Source organism: Heloderma suspectum, chromosome 3 (assembly GCF_057233095.1).
Source record: "Heloderma suspectum isolate Gila_16-S chromosome 3, 16-S_ref, whole genome shotgun sequence".
NCBI classification, from domain to species: domain Eukaryota; kingdom Metazoa; phylum Chordata; class Lepidosauria; order Squamata; family Helodermatidae; genus Heloderma; species Heloderma suspectum.
Window position 1 is genome coordinate 65746665 of NC_139460.1, and position 11065 is coordinate 65757729.

Genomic DNA, 11065 nt, shown 5'->3' on the forward strand with positions numbered 1-11065 from the left:
CAAGCAGCCATGATAGGCTACGTAAGTATTCATGTAGCCTATCACAGCAAAGATCAGGGGAGCAAATGGTGTCTGCTACGCCATTTGCGCCCCTGCTCTTACGTAGCGGACGCCATTTGCGTCCCTTCTCTATGCCATCATAGGCTACATAAGTATTTACGTAGCCTATCACGGCTGCAAGAACGGAAATGGCGGCCGCAGCAGCCTGGCCGCAGCCGGCCAGGAGACCAGTCGGAGGGCTGTTCCGCCACGGATTCCGGGGGGGGGGGCGGATTCTAAAGAATCCGGCCTCACTGGAATCCATGGCTGAATTCTCTGACATCCCTAGATAAATATAGGGCCAGCACAAGGGCCATTATTAAAGTGAAAGAGGTTTGTGCTGTAGTATCAGAGCCAGGATGTTTTTCAGCACAACCCTCTTTCACTTTAACAGTGGCCCTTGTGCTGGTGCTTTAAAGTCCTGGTTGTCTTGTCTATTCTTAATCTGGAAAACTTTTAGAAAAGGTGATTATATCCAAAAAGAAGAAGCTTAAATTGCACTGGAGCTGCAGCAACAGCTTGATGCACAACACTTTTTGATAAACAGAAGGATCTTGAAATCAGGTTCTTTAAACTAATTAAAATGCTTTTGCGTCATAGTGCATGAATGCCATTTTAGAGAAGTTAAACCTCATTTAAAGAAAGGTTTGAGCTACTTTTCTTTTTTGCATTCTGGTATTCTGAAAATAACTATACTTCAGGCACCCTTCATTGTACCTAGATCCAGCTCCAGTGGTGAACCCCACCCTGCTCTTTGCAGCTACCTACATTGAGGCCACCAGAAGGAGATGAAGCAGTAGTCCTTCCACTGGGCATTAGATACAGCTCTTTGACCTGCTAATTACTGGCTGCTGAACTTGGTAACTGAGATTCTAGTACCTAAGTTTGCTTTTTTCCTCCTCCCTCCCAGTCCCTTTCCCCTTTGCTACCCCAGCTGCACTGATTGTCAGTGTGTTTCCAAGTCCAGTTTAACATTCCCATTTTCACCTTTAAAGCCTTACATGGTTTGGGTTCTAACCCCCTGTTTAGTTTCTCTAATTTGTTTTACACATTGAAGTGGTGAATCACAGGTTGATGCTAATTGAGGGTCAACATCCTCCAGGAAGATCATGATCTCTTTCATAGAAAGAAAAGTGACCATATAAGCAATCGCTGGTTGTAAACAATAGACAAAGTAATATGTAAAAAGAACAAATATCTCTGAGGTGTGCAGATCATAGTTGCATAGAGGAACACAATTCTTGTGAATGATCCAAGGCAGACCCTTGAAACACATGAGTTCTTCAAATGTGAGGACACACATTTCTATTTCAAGATAAGAAGTTCTGCCAGTGCAATCCCATACATATCTACTCAGACCCACTGAGTTCATTGGGGTTTACTCCTGAGTAAGTGGGTATAAGATTGCAGCCTCAATCTTGATAATGTCAACATATCTTCAAAAAATTAGGGGGGCTGTTCCTACACCACTAAAGCTCTTCTACAAGAGCTGTGGGAATGATTTATTTTATGAACAAGGTACCCAATGTGCTCCAAGCAGAGCTTTCGTCAGGAGCAAAGTCTATACTTTGTCATATTCTAGCTGAAGAAGTATTCTGTAGCAGATCATTAAGTAGCTCATTCAGAGATGTGCTGTAAAGATCTTCAGTTCAAATATGAGAGAAAAATGGAATGGAGAATAATTACAAAGTATTTAAAAGAACAAAACACCCTATACAGACATGTATGAACTCTCACGCCAGGCTTAAAGCAAAAAGTGTTTTTCATTTTGCTTATTTTGTTATGTATTGCTTTAAATCATGAAGACAACCTATTAGGGTGTAATGGGTTTAAGCAACCACTGTCAGAAAATTAAACCACAGCAGAGAATAAATAACAAAAATAATTTCAAATTAAAGGATGGCCTATTTCATTACTTAAGTCTGTCTTATGGTTCCAACAGCCGATCTAGGATTGTAATCTAATAGTCAATAGCTAAATCTTCATTGTTTTTGATAGATCTGGGTTGTATTTCAGAAATTTAGTCTTGGGTGGCCCTGCACGGCATAGCTTATGGCTTCACTGAGTTACGCAAGCCCCTTCGCCACAACAAGGCAGTGATCCATGAAGGGGTACAGCAACCACACCTGTTTGCAATACATTTTTGGTTTGGTGCTGGGAGGAGGGCAAATCCGTGTCAAATTTAAAATTTGCTTAGCTTCATACATAACTGTTGCAGGCTGAAGGTCTACAGTGCAGGTAGCTGTGGGTTGGAATGCATCACCCTAGCTGTAGAATCTGAGGGACTGCTTACATACTGCTCCTTGAGGTTGATGAGTAGTTGCAGAATCAGGATGACCTGTTCCTGTGCTTGCTGGGGAATAAGCCAGTCCTTTCTCATACACTGGTTCCCGGAGGCTTCTGACTGCTGCTGATTGCACAGGTAGGTCTCTTTTGGGTTTGCTAGAAGACCCTCCTCTTCTTTAGGTCCCTGGCCTTTAAAGAAGCCCAGCTACTCTTCTCACCTTCTTTACCTTTGAGCTTTTGTTACTTATAGTTGCTCCTTCCAGCCACTCTTCCTGAGCCTCTTTACTCCAGCTCTTCCTCTTTTGACCTTCTAGCCTGCAAGCTTTTATCTTGTGCTTCTGCCCCACCTTTTCCTCCCCCCCCTCCAGCCCTGAGCCCATTTAAAGAGCCCCTGTCCTGATTCCCTTTTCTTCTGTTTAACCAGCTCTAACTGTGGTTGGCTACTGCTGCTAGGCAACCAGGAATACCTAGGGGATTGTACAGTGGTCCTGATCCCTCCTCACACTGGACTTCATCTATCTCTCTGTCTATGGCAACTTGGAACACCCATCTTTCTGACATTCTTAGTATCTAGTGACTGCTGTTTCTGGCTGCTTTGATAATTGGGTGTGAGTAGAGGGAAGAAAATCCTACCTTTAGATAGGGTATCTGATAACATACAAATGCTGTGTTTAAAGAGATGTGTGAGGGACAACACATAATTTGTAAGAAAATTACAGCTAAAAGCAAACACGTATAAAGCCTATGTAAATCAGTAGTGCATCCACATAATGAATTCTGTATAGCGTTTTTATCTTCTTATTCTAAGGATCCAGACTTAGACATGCTTAGAGTAGACCCTTTGAAATCAATGGGACTTAAGTTAGTCATCATGACTAGTGTAACTGTCATGGAATTCAAATGGTCTAAGTCTGGATCCAATCTTATATCTATAAAATTGCTAAAAGCAATATAGTAAAGAACAACAAAAAAAAAAGTATAGAGATTTTTATTTCATTAAATCGCAGCATTGCCATGCTAGGGTGGGTAGGGTTTATTAGCCTCTAAGCAGCCCAAGACAGCAAAGAAGAGACTGATAATACTTCTCTTTTAAATCCCCCCTTTCATCCATTTCTCTTCTTGGCTTCCAAAGAAGGCCCTTTTTCTCATGAGCCAACATCTCCAGGAGAGACATCTGGGGAATGTCAGCTATCTATAAGACTAGTGAAATTTCTCAGAAGTGTTCTGCATCTCCTTAAGAAAGCCATTAGTGAAAAACCCAAGCCTGGGAAAATGAACAGCACAAGAGCATATCCCAAAACAACAGAATGTGGCTTTTGAACGGATTCGCTGGACAAGTCTCATATAAAACTAGCTCTAGTCATATAAAACTAGAACTGCAGTGCTACGCATGTACATGGAAGGACACAGTATTCTGCCATATGAACATTCCCGTGAATCATAGCCCCTTCCTACTACCATGAAATGATGGTCATGTTAAATTGACCAACAGATGGCAGTCTCATACTCCTTTTTCTCCTACCAGACACAGACAGACACACATTCTCAATCATTTAGAACCCTCCCCTATACATCTCCTTTTCTCCTGAATCTTCATTTACAACTTCTAAATTTATTATTATTATATTATTATTATTATTATTATTATTATAGATTAAGCTTCTGCACTCTTGATTCTTTGCATTATATATTAAAGGTTTTGAATTATAGGGCTGCAATCCTACCCACCCTTGCCTGGAAGTAAGTCCCAGTCAATGGGGCCTCTTGACATGACATGTATAGGATTGCACTGTAAGAGTTTAGCAACAAGCAACCCTTGTAGCGTTTTCATTCATGACATAAAAGGTGTCTTGGAAATCTGTGCTATATTTATCCATATGTGAATATTATCCACATGGGATATATCTACAAGTTATACACATGTGAATGATATCCTCATGGGACAGAAACCTGGAAATAGTCAGTTTTTACTCAGATGAACATTTCTATCCAAATATAAGCACTTCATTCAAATTACAGATGCTGGAAATACACATACCACTTACACCATTACATATAAAACAGCCTTTGTTTAGGAGTTTCTGGATGGTAGATTTCTGTGCTCACAGTTTGGTGCTTTTCCACAAAACGGGACATATATCCTGACCATGGCATGGTCTGAAGGCATATGATGTGGCAACGTTGCTGAAGCTGAACAGGTTTGGAACCAGTGAGTGCCTGGATGTGAGACAATTTGAGAATCATCCTCTGTCTGATGCTTTGAGTTACATGGAGTTAAGAAAGACAGGATAGAAATGTAATGAAACCATTTTTCAACAGTACCAAGGTACAAGCTTGTATGTGTATATAACTTCTTCCCCGGTGTAGGCAGGGATACGCATGCTACCCTACAACTGCATCCATTGTCCACTGCACAGGCAACTGAGAGGGAAGAATCAAGACAGAGTGATCCAGGCCTTGCATGGTTTGGAGAGATGCCCCAAATAAGTCCAAGCAGACCCTGACTGACTATGTCTTAAGAGCTGATTTAAACCACCCTTTAATTATTTTTTAATTGAAAAAAATAACGTTTTCATACATTTTGTAAGAAAAGAAATGAATGAAACCCAAATATATAACAACAGCAACATAGTTGGAAGGGTGGAATCACTATAGGGTTCATCATACAGAGTTTTTATCCTGCTATTAAGATGGCTCTATCACGGAAGTTTGCAGGCTCTTTAGATGATGCCATTACCCTCCAGGGTGTCTCCTGCCATTTCCCCCAGCCTATCCTGTGTTTTTCCCAAACAAAAAATGTAGTATTTTTTCCAGCCCATGGAACAGGAGCGCCATGACTTCCACATGAAATTCTCCCATAGTGGAAGAAACCGCTCTGTCTGCCTGCTGTGGGCATTTGTTTTCGGTTGCTGGGGACATGGTCAGGATGATGAAGGCACTGAGGATAGGAGCAGGGTTGCAAAGAAGGAGACCCGAGCAGATTTGACAGGCACAAGGGCAAGAATCGCCTGCCGATTGCGTCTCCTGCCTCTGCATTTCTCAGTTGGAGGGAGAAGAGGGTAAAATGCCTCCTTGCAACGAAGGGAGACACATCTGATCCCCCACCCCACCAAGCTCAGAAGCAACATCCTCTGTTGTTTCAGAGCACCCTATTAAGTTCAGTGGGGCTTACTCCCAAGTAAGTGTGCTGAGGGTTGCAGACTTACAGGGTGATCTTATGTCTACTCAGAAGTAAGTCAGAGGTTTCCTGGGGCTGCAAGAAAACAGAACAGCAGTAGTTAAGCTGCAATAACAAGCTGCAATAACAAGACTCCCCCCTGCTTTACACACATGCCAGGGAGGGAGGAAGGCACTCAGTTCAAACCACATGGCTGCTGTATAAAGAAGCCCTTCCTAATCCCGCAAAGAAACTGAAAGCAGGAAGCTCTGGAAATGAAGTGGGTTTTTGTGTGTGGGGGGTGTTCTTAATGTAGAAACACCCTATATCACTACAGTGGAATATAGTTCCACTATATTCACACAACACTAACATGGCACTACGCTGCACATCTACCTGACCAGAATGATATATGTCTCTAATGAATATCTCATGAGATTAATGGATATCAATTATGTATAAAAGAGTCCAAGCCTGAAGTCACTACCAGTTGATTGTTTTCAGTGCATTTACTCTTAAGTCTATTTTGTGAATGATTCAAAATCTGTCTAGACCAAAGTGAACCTGTACCAAAGAAAGGTTTGCTCTACTGTGCTAAATACCAGCTTTCACCACATGAGGGCCCATTCAACATACTTGCTGTGCGCCATGTGGGGTGCAGGCGAGATAAACCATCTTGTGATAACTCTACCATATATCCAAAAGTAATGTGAGAACTTGGAGGAGCCGTTGCTCAGTGGTAGAGCACATGCTTTGCATGCAGAAAGGCCCAGGTTCATTCCACAGCATCTCCAGACAGGGCAGGAAAAACCCTGAAACCCTTACCCTACAGAGTTGCTGTCACTCAGTGTTGATAATACTGGGCTCGATGGACCAATGGTCTGATTCGGTCTAAGGCAGCTTCCTGCGTTCCTAACTTATTTCCAATATTAAGGACTTGTCCTCCATGATCTTAAGAGGCAGTCCACATGCACAAGTGGATTTTGCATGAAAACACCCATGCTGGTTGTGCATAAAAGGATTCCTTGTGGGGAGAAGAAAAAGTTGAAACCAATGGGCACTGTGATGGGTGATCTTTGTTGGACTGGGTCAGTGGACTGGGTCATCCCTTAATGCCTTGGTAGGACCAACATTTTTGATTGCGCCAATCAGCTGTTTGGGATGATGGGGAGACTGAACCTAGGCCTTTGTTTTCCTTCTCCTGTCCCAGCAGGTGATGGGCAATGTTAGAGCTTATCTGCAGAGATTCATGTGCACAGCAGAATGTATGTAGCTGTGAATAAGGATATATGGATTAGAGCCCTGAACTACATTAAGTGAGAATTTGTCTTCTGAATCAAGATCAGATAAGATGTTTTCCCTCTTGATTTACATGTAGTCCTTGAAACTCTATAGGTGTCGTCATTTGTTTGTAGAACCTCATGGTAAATGTATTGCTCTAGATGTCTCCTATCAGAATTAAAATGTATTTGCTACTTTTTATTGCCTGTCCTGGTCATAAATCCACAGTCCTAGTAATTCTGTGCATTGTCTATCACTGTTGCTCACCTTTTTATTACAGGTTGGGGATTATTATTATTATTATTATTCTTTACAGTATTTCTGACAGACCCTTAACTTGTGTAGGCCTGTACCTTTATAATTTATATCTAAGTTATAAAAACCATACTTAATAAGCTTGTTACATGCTGACAGTGTTATTGCAGTCTCTCTGCTGATATATTTTATTGCAGTTTGCTTGTTCCTGGGTATGTATTTTATTTTCAAACAGTATGTGCTAACTCCAGTACTATTAATGGGGTGTGTATGAATTTGGCATGGATTTACAGCTGACGGGTACAAACAAGAACTAAGAATGTGTAGCATTTGGAGCTTCTCTGGTTCAGATGCAGTGGGAAAGCTTAAATGCCCCTACCTTCTCATTACCAAATTTATTTGGCGGTGTTCATCAATGCAACCATCTAATCACGTTTTAACACAAACCATTCTTTTTATGTAGCTTATAAAGGCAGGAAACATCTGTGGAAAAGGGAGTGAGGAAACTATTGAGAAACATAAGAACAAGCCTCAAGTACTAGAATTAGAATGCACAATTGAAGCAATCCATGGTGTAAAATGTAATTGCAGGATGTGACAGTTGTGCTGCAACATCATTAACTTGAGCAAACATCATACTTTGAAGATTGAAGTGATCCCTAGTTTTATTATCAAGCTGGGAAGATGTAGCAACAATCACAGTTATTACCTCCATATAGAGGACACCAGATTGGAAGAAAATTAGATAGATAGATAGATAGATAGATAGATAGATAGATAGATAGATAGATAGATTCTCCTCTTTTGTTTCTCACTTTTGGATGGGGATGGGGGTGGGATATCGCTTTGGTGACCCAGGGAAAAGCACAGACTACTTGATTAGCTTGAATTCGTTTCTAATCTTTAATTATTTATTAATTACATAGATTAATATATTACTTTCCAGTGGGTTATCAAAGTGTGTTCAGTCTGCATCTCATTTCATGAATTATCACAATTTACGCTCTACATTTATTTATTTATTTATATCCTGTCTTTCTACCTAAACTGGTGCTTGAGTTGGTTGACAACAAAATCGAGATTAAAAGGAAAATTTGTTCAAACATAAAAAAAAATCAGTTAAAAACACAACAGTAAAATAAATAAATATTCCCCATAGTAACCTATGGCTGTGAGAGCTGGACCATAAGGAAGGCTGAGCGAAGGAAGATAGATGCTTTTGAACTGTGGTGCTGGAGGAAAATGCTGAGAGTGCCTTGGACTGCAAGAAGATCAAACCAGTCCATACTCCAGGAAGTAAAGCCAGACTGCTCACTTGTGGGAATGATATTAAAGGCAAAACTGAAGTACTTTGGCCACATAATGAGAAGACAGGATACCCTGGATAAGATGCTGATGCTAGGGAAAGTGGAAGGCAAAAGGAAGAGGGGCTGACCAAGGGCAAGATGGATGGATGATATTCTGGAGGTGACGGACTCGACCTTGGGGGAGCTGGGGGGAGCGACGGCCGACAGGAAGCTCTGGCGTGGGCTGGTCCATGAAGTCACGAAGAGTCGGAAGCGACTGACCGAATAAACAACAACAACCAAATAAATAAGCAGTACCAGCCAATTAAAAAACCGCTTCAGCCACAGGCCAGCTTGTATGTCAAAAGCCTGCCTGAATAAAGATGTCTTTGCCTGCCAATGGAAGGACAACAGAGAGGGGACCATCCTAGCCTCACTTGGCAGGGAGTTCCAAAGCCCAGGAGCAGCCACTGAGAAGTCCCCACCAAACATGCCTCTAAGGGCAGTGAAATTGAGAAGGGCCTCCCTAGAAAATCTTAAAACCTGGGCAGGCTTGTATTGGAGAAGGCAGTCTTTCAGGTACCCTGGTCTGAGGCTGCATAGGGCTTTATTGGTCATGTATAAGTCAAACACATTTTTATTGTGTTTTAATGCATTTGTTTTTTTATTGTTTTAATCAAGCTGATTTATGATTGCCATTTTTCTTGGTAGAAAGGCAGGGTACACATAAAATTAACAGATAACCAGCAGCACTTTGAATTGTGCCCAGAAACAGACCAGTAGCCAATGAAGCTGTTGTAGCAAGGGAGTCACATGCTGCATGTAGCCAGCCCTGCCCAACAGTTAACTTGAACCACAGCACTCTGGACTAGTTAAGTTTCCAAATACTTTTCAAAGGCAGCCCCACATAGAGTGTTTTACAGAACAGGGGAGCGGGGGACTAAGTAATATGTGACTTTGGCCAGATCAGACATCTCCAGGAATGGGTGTAGTTGGCACACTGACAGCTGTGCGAACACACTCCTGGCCTCCGGGCATCCAGGTCCAGGGCTGAATCCCATCCAGGAGTACACCTAAACTGCAAACCTGGCTCTTCTAGGGGAGTGTAACCCCATCCAGCACAGGCTGAATTCCTATTCCCCTGATCAGCCTAATGAGGAGCACCTCTGTCTTTTGTGGATTAAACTTCAATTTGTTCATCTTCATCCGTTTTAGTGTCCTTGTGCAGAACCATACACAAAACCTCATTGGACAGATACATGTGTTTTGTGCAATTTCACAACAATGCTGTACTTTGTTTTCACACATATTGATAGATTCAGGGCCCTCTACAACTCTAAAACAAGCATACAGGAACCAGAGAGTCAGTCATTATTTACTAAAGCTTACAGATGTAGCACTTGCAGCATGTGCTATCAACCTATAATTGGCATCTTCTAGGGATGTACGAAAGTCACTTACCTTTCGCGGATTATGTTGATGGTGGGGGGGGGAGGCGCTCCGTCCCTCCCCCCGGAATCCTGGACGGGGGGGGGAGGCGCTCCGGCTGTGCTCCGCAGGGATTCTGCAGTTTGTGTCCCTGCAGTCAGCCGTGATAGGCTACGTAAATGTTTATGTAGCCTATCACGTCTGACTTAAAACAACAACAACGTGCGTACGCAAATGGCGGTGGCCACGGCCGCCGCCATTTGCGTTCCTTATTTTGGCACGCCTTAGTCTACGTCAAGATTTACGTAGAGTAAGACAGCGAAAATAAGGGGAACGCAAATAGCGTAGCGGATGCTACGCTATTTGCGTTCCCCTTATTTTTGCCTTCTTAGGCTACATAAATCTTGACATAGACTAAGACGTGCCAAAATAAGGAATGCAAACGCGCGGGTTTTTTTTTTAAAGTCAGACGTGATAGGCTATGTAAACATTTACGTAGCCTATCACGTTTTTTTTTTAAAACCTAGCCGTGATAGGCTACGTAAATCTTTAAGTAGCCTATCACGTCTTTTTTTTTTTTAACTGGAAATGGCGGCGGCGGCAGCAGCAGCAGCCGGTTGGAAGACTGGCCGCCGAACCGCCGGAGCCGCCGCCACCGCTAGGAAGATCCGCCCCAGGTAAGTTTCGTCCCGGGGGGGGGGGGAGAGTGGCAGACCATGGTGGAATTCTCTGACATCTGTGGTGGAATTCTCTGACATCCCTAGACCATCTTCAGTCACAAAAGAATGATAAACTAATGTAATCCAAGCCACCCTGAAGAATGCTGGAAACCCAGTGGTTGCCAACCAATAATGTGATAGAAGCAAAGGATTAATCAAGTGCTACTACAACAATCCCCAGCTCAAAGAACCTCCTGTTAAACTTAACAGACAGGATGGGCAGAGAAATCAAAGATTGACAATGGTAGTGGAGAGAGGTCAGGCAGTAGTAGAGGAGGAGACAAAAAAGAAAGCCTAAAGAGATGGACAAAAGTCTTTATTTAAGATGTAGTCTTGAGGAGGGGCCCAAACAAAAAGGAAGAGTCAGAAGTTTATCAGCCAACAGAGGACCCTATGAATATTTGAATAGAAATGTAGTATATAAATCATATTTTAACAAAATAAGGAAATGAAAGAAGCCAATGCCCAAGTGAACACAAACAATGAAGCTTACTCATATATAATAATAAATCCCAATAAAATCTCTAGGGTTACATGATGCAAGCAATAACTGAATTGCTTTTGACTATGTAATTCAGGAGTAATTTTGGGTTCCATTAGTTGATAGCAAAATT

At 42.2% G+C, this 11065-nt stretch overlaps 1 long non-coding RNA gene across 6 annotated transcripts in view; it reads left to right on the top strand.

The window, feature by feature from the left end:
• LOC146349785 (uncharacterized) overlaps window positions 1–8250 on the top strand; it is a 27675-nt gene extending 19425 nt beyond the window's left edge. For all 6 annotated transcript variants that reach the window (XR_014789077.1, XR_014789078.1, XR_014789082.1 and 3 more), the window contains one exon: window positions 761–8250. This is a non-coding gene — a long non-coding RNA (uncharacterized LOC146349785). The remainder of the gene's footprint in view (window positions 1–760) is intronic.
• Window positions 8251–11065: the final 2815 nt, after the last annotated feature.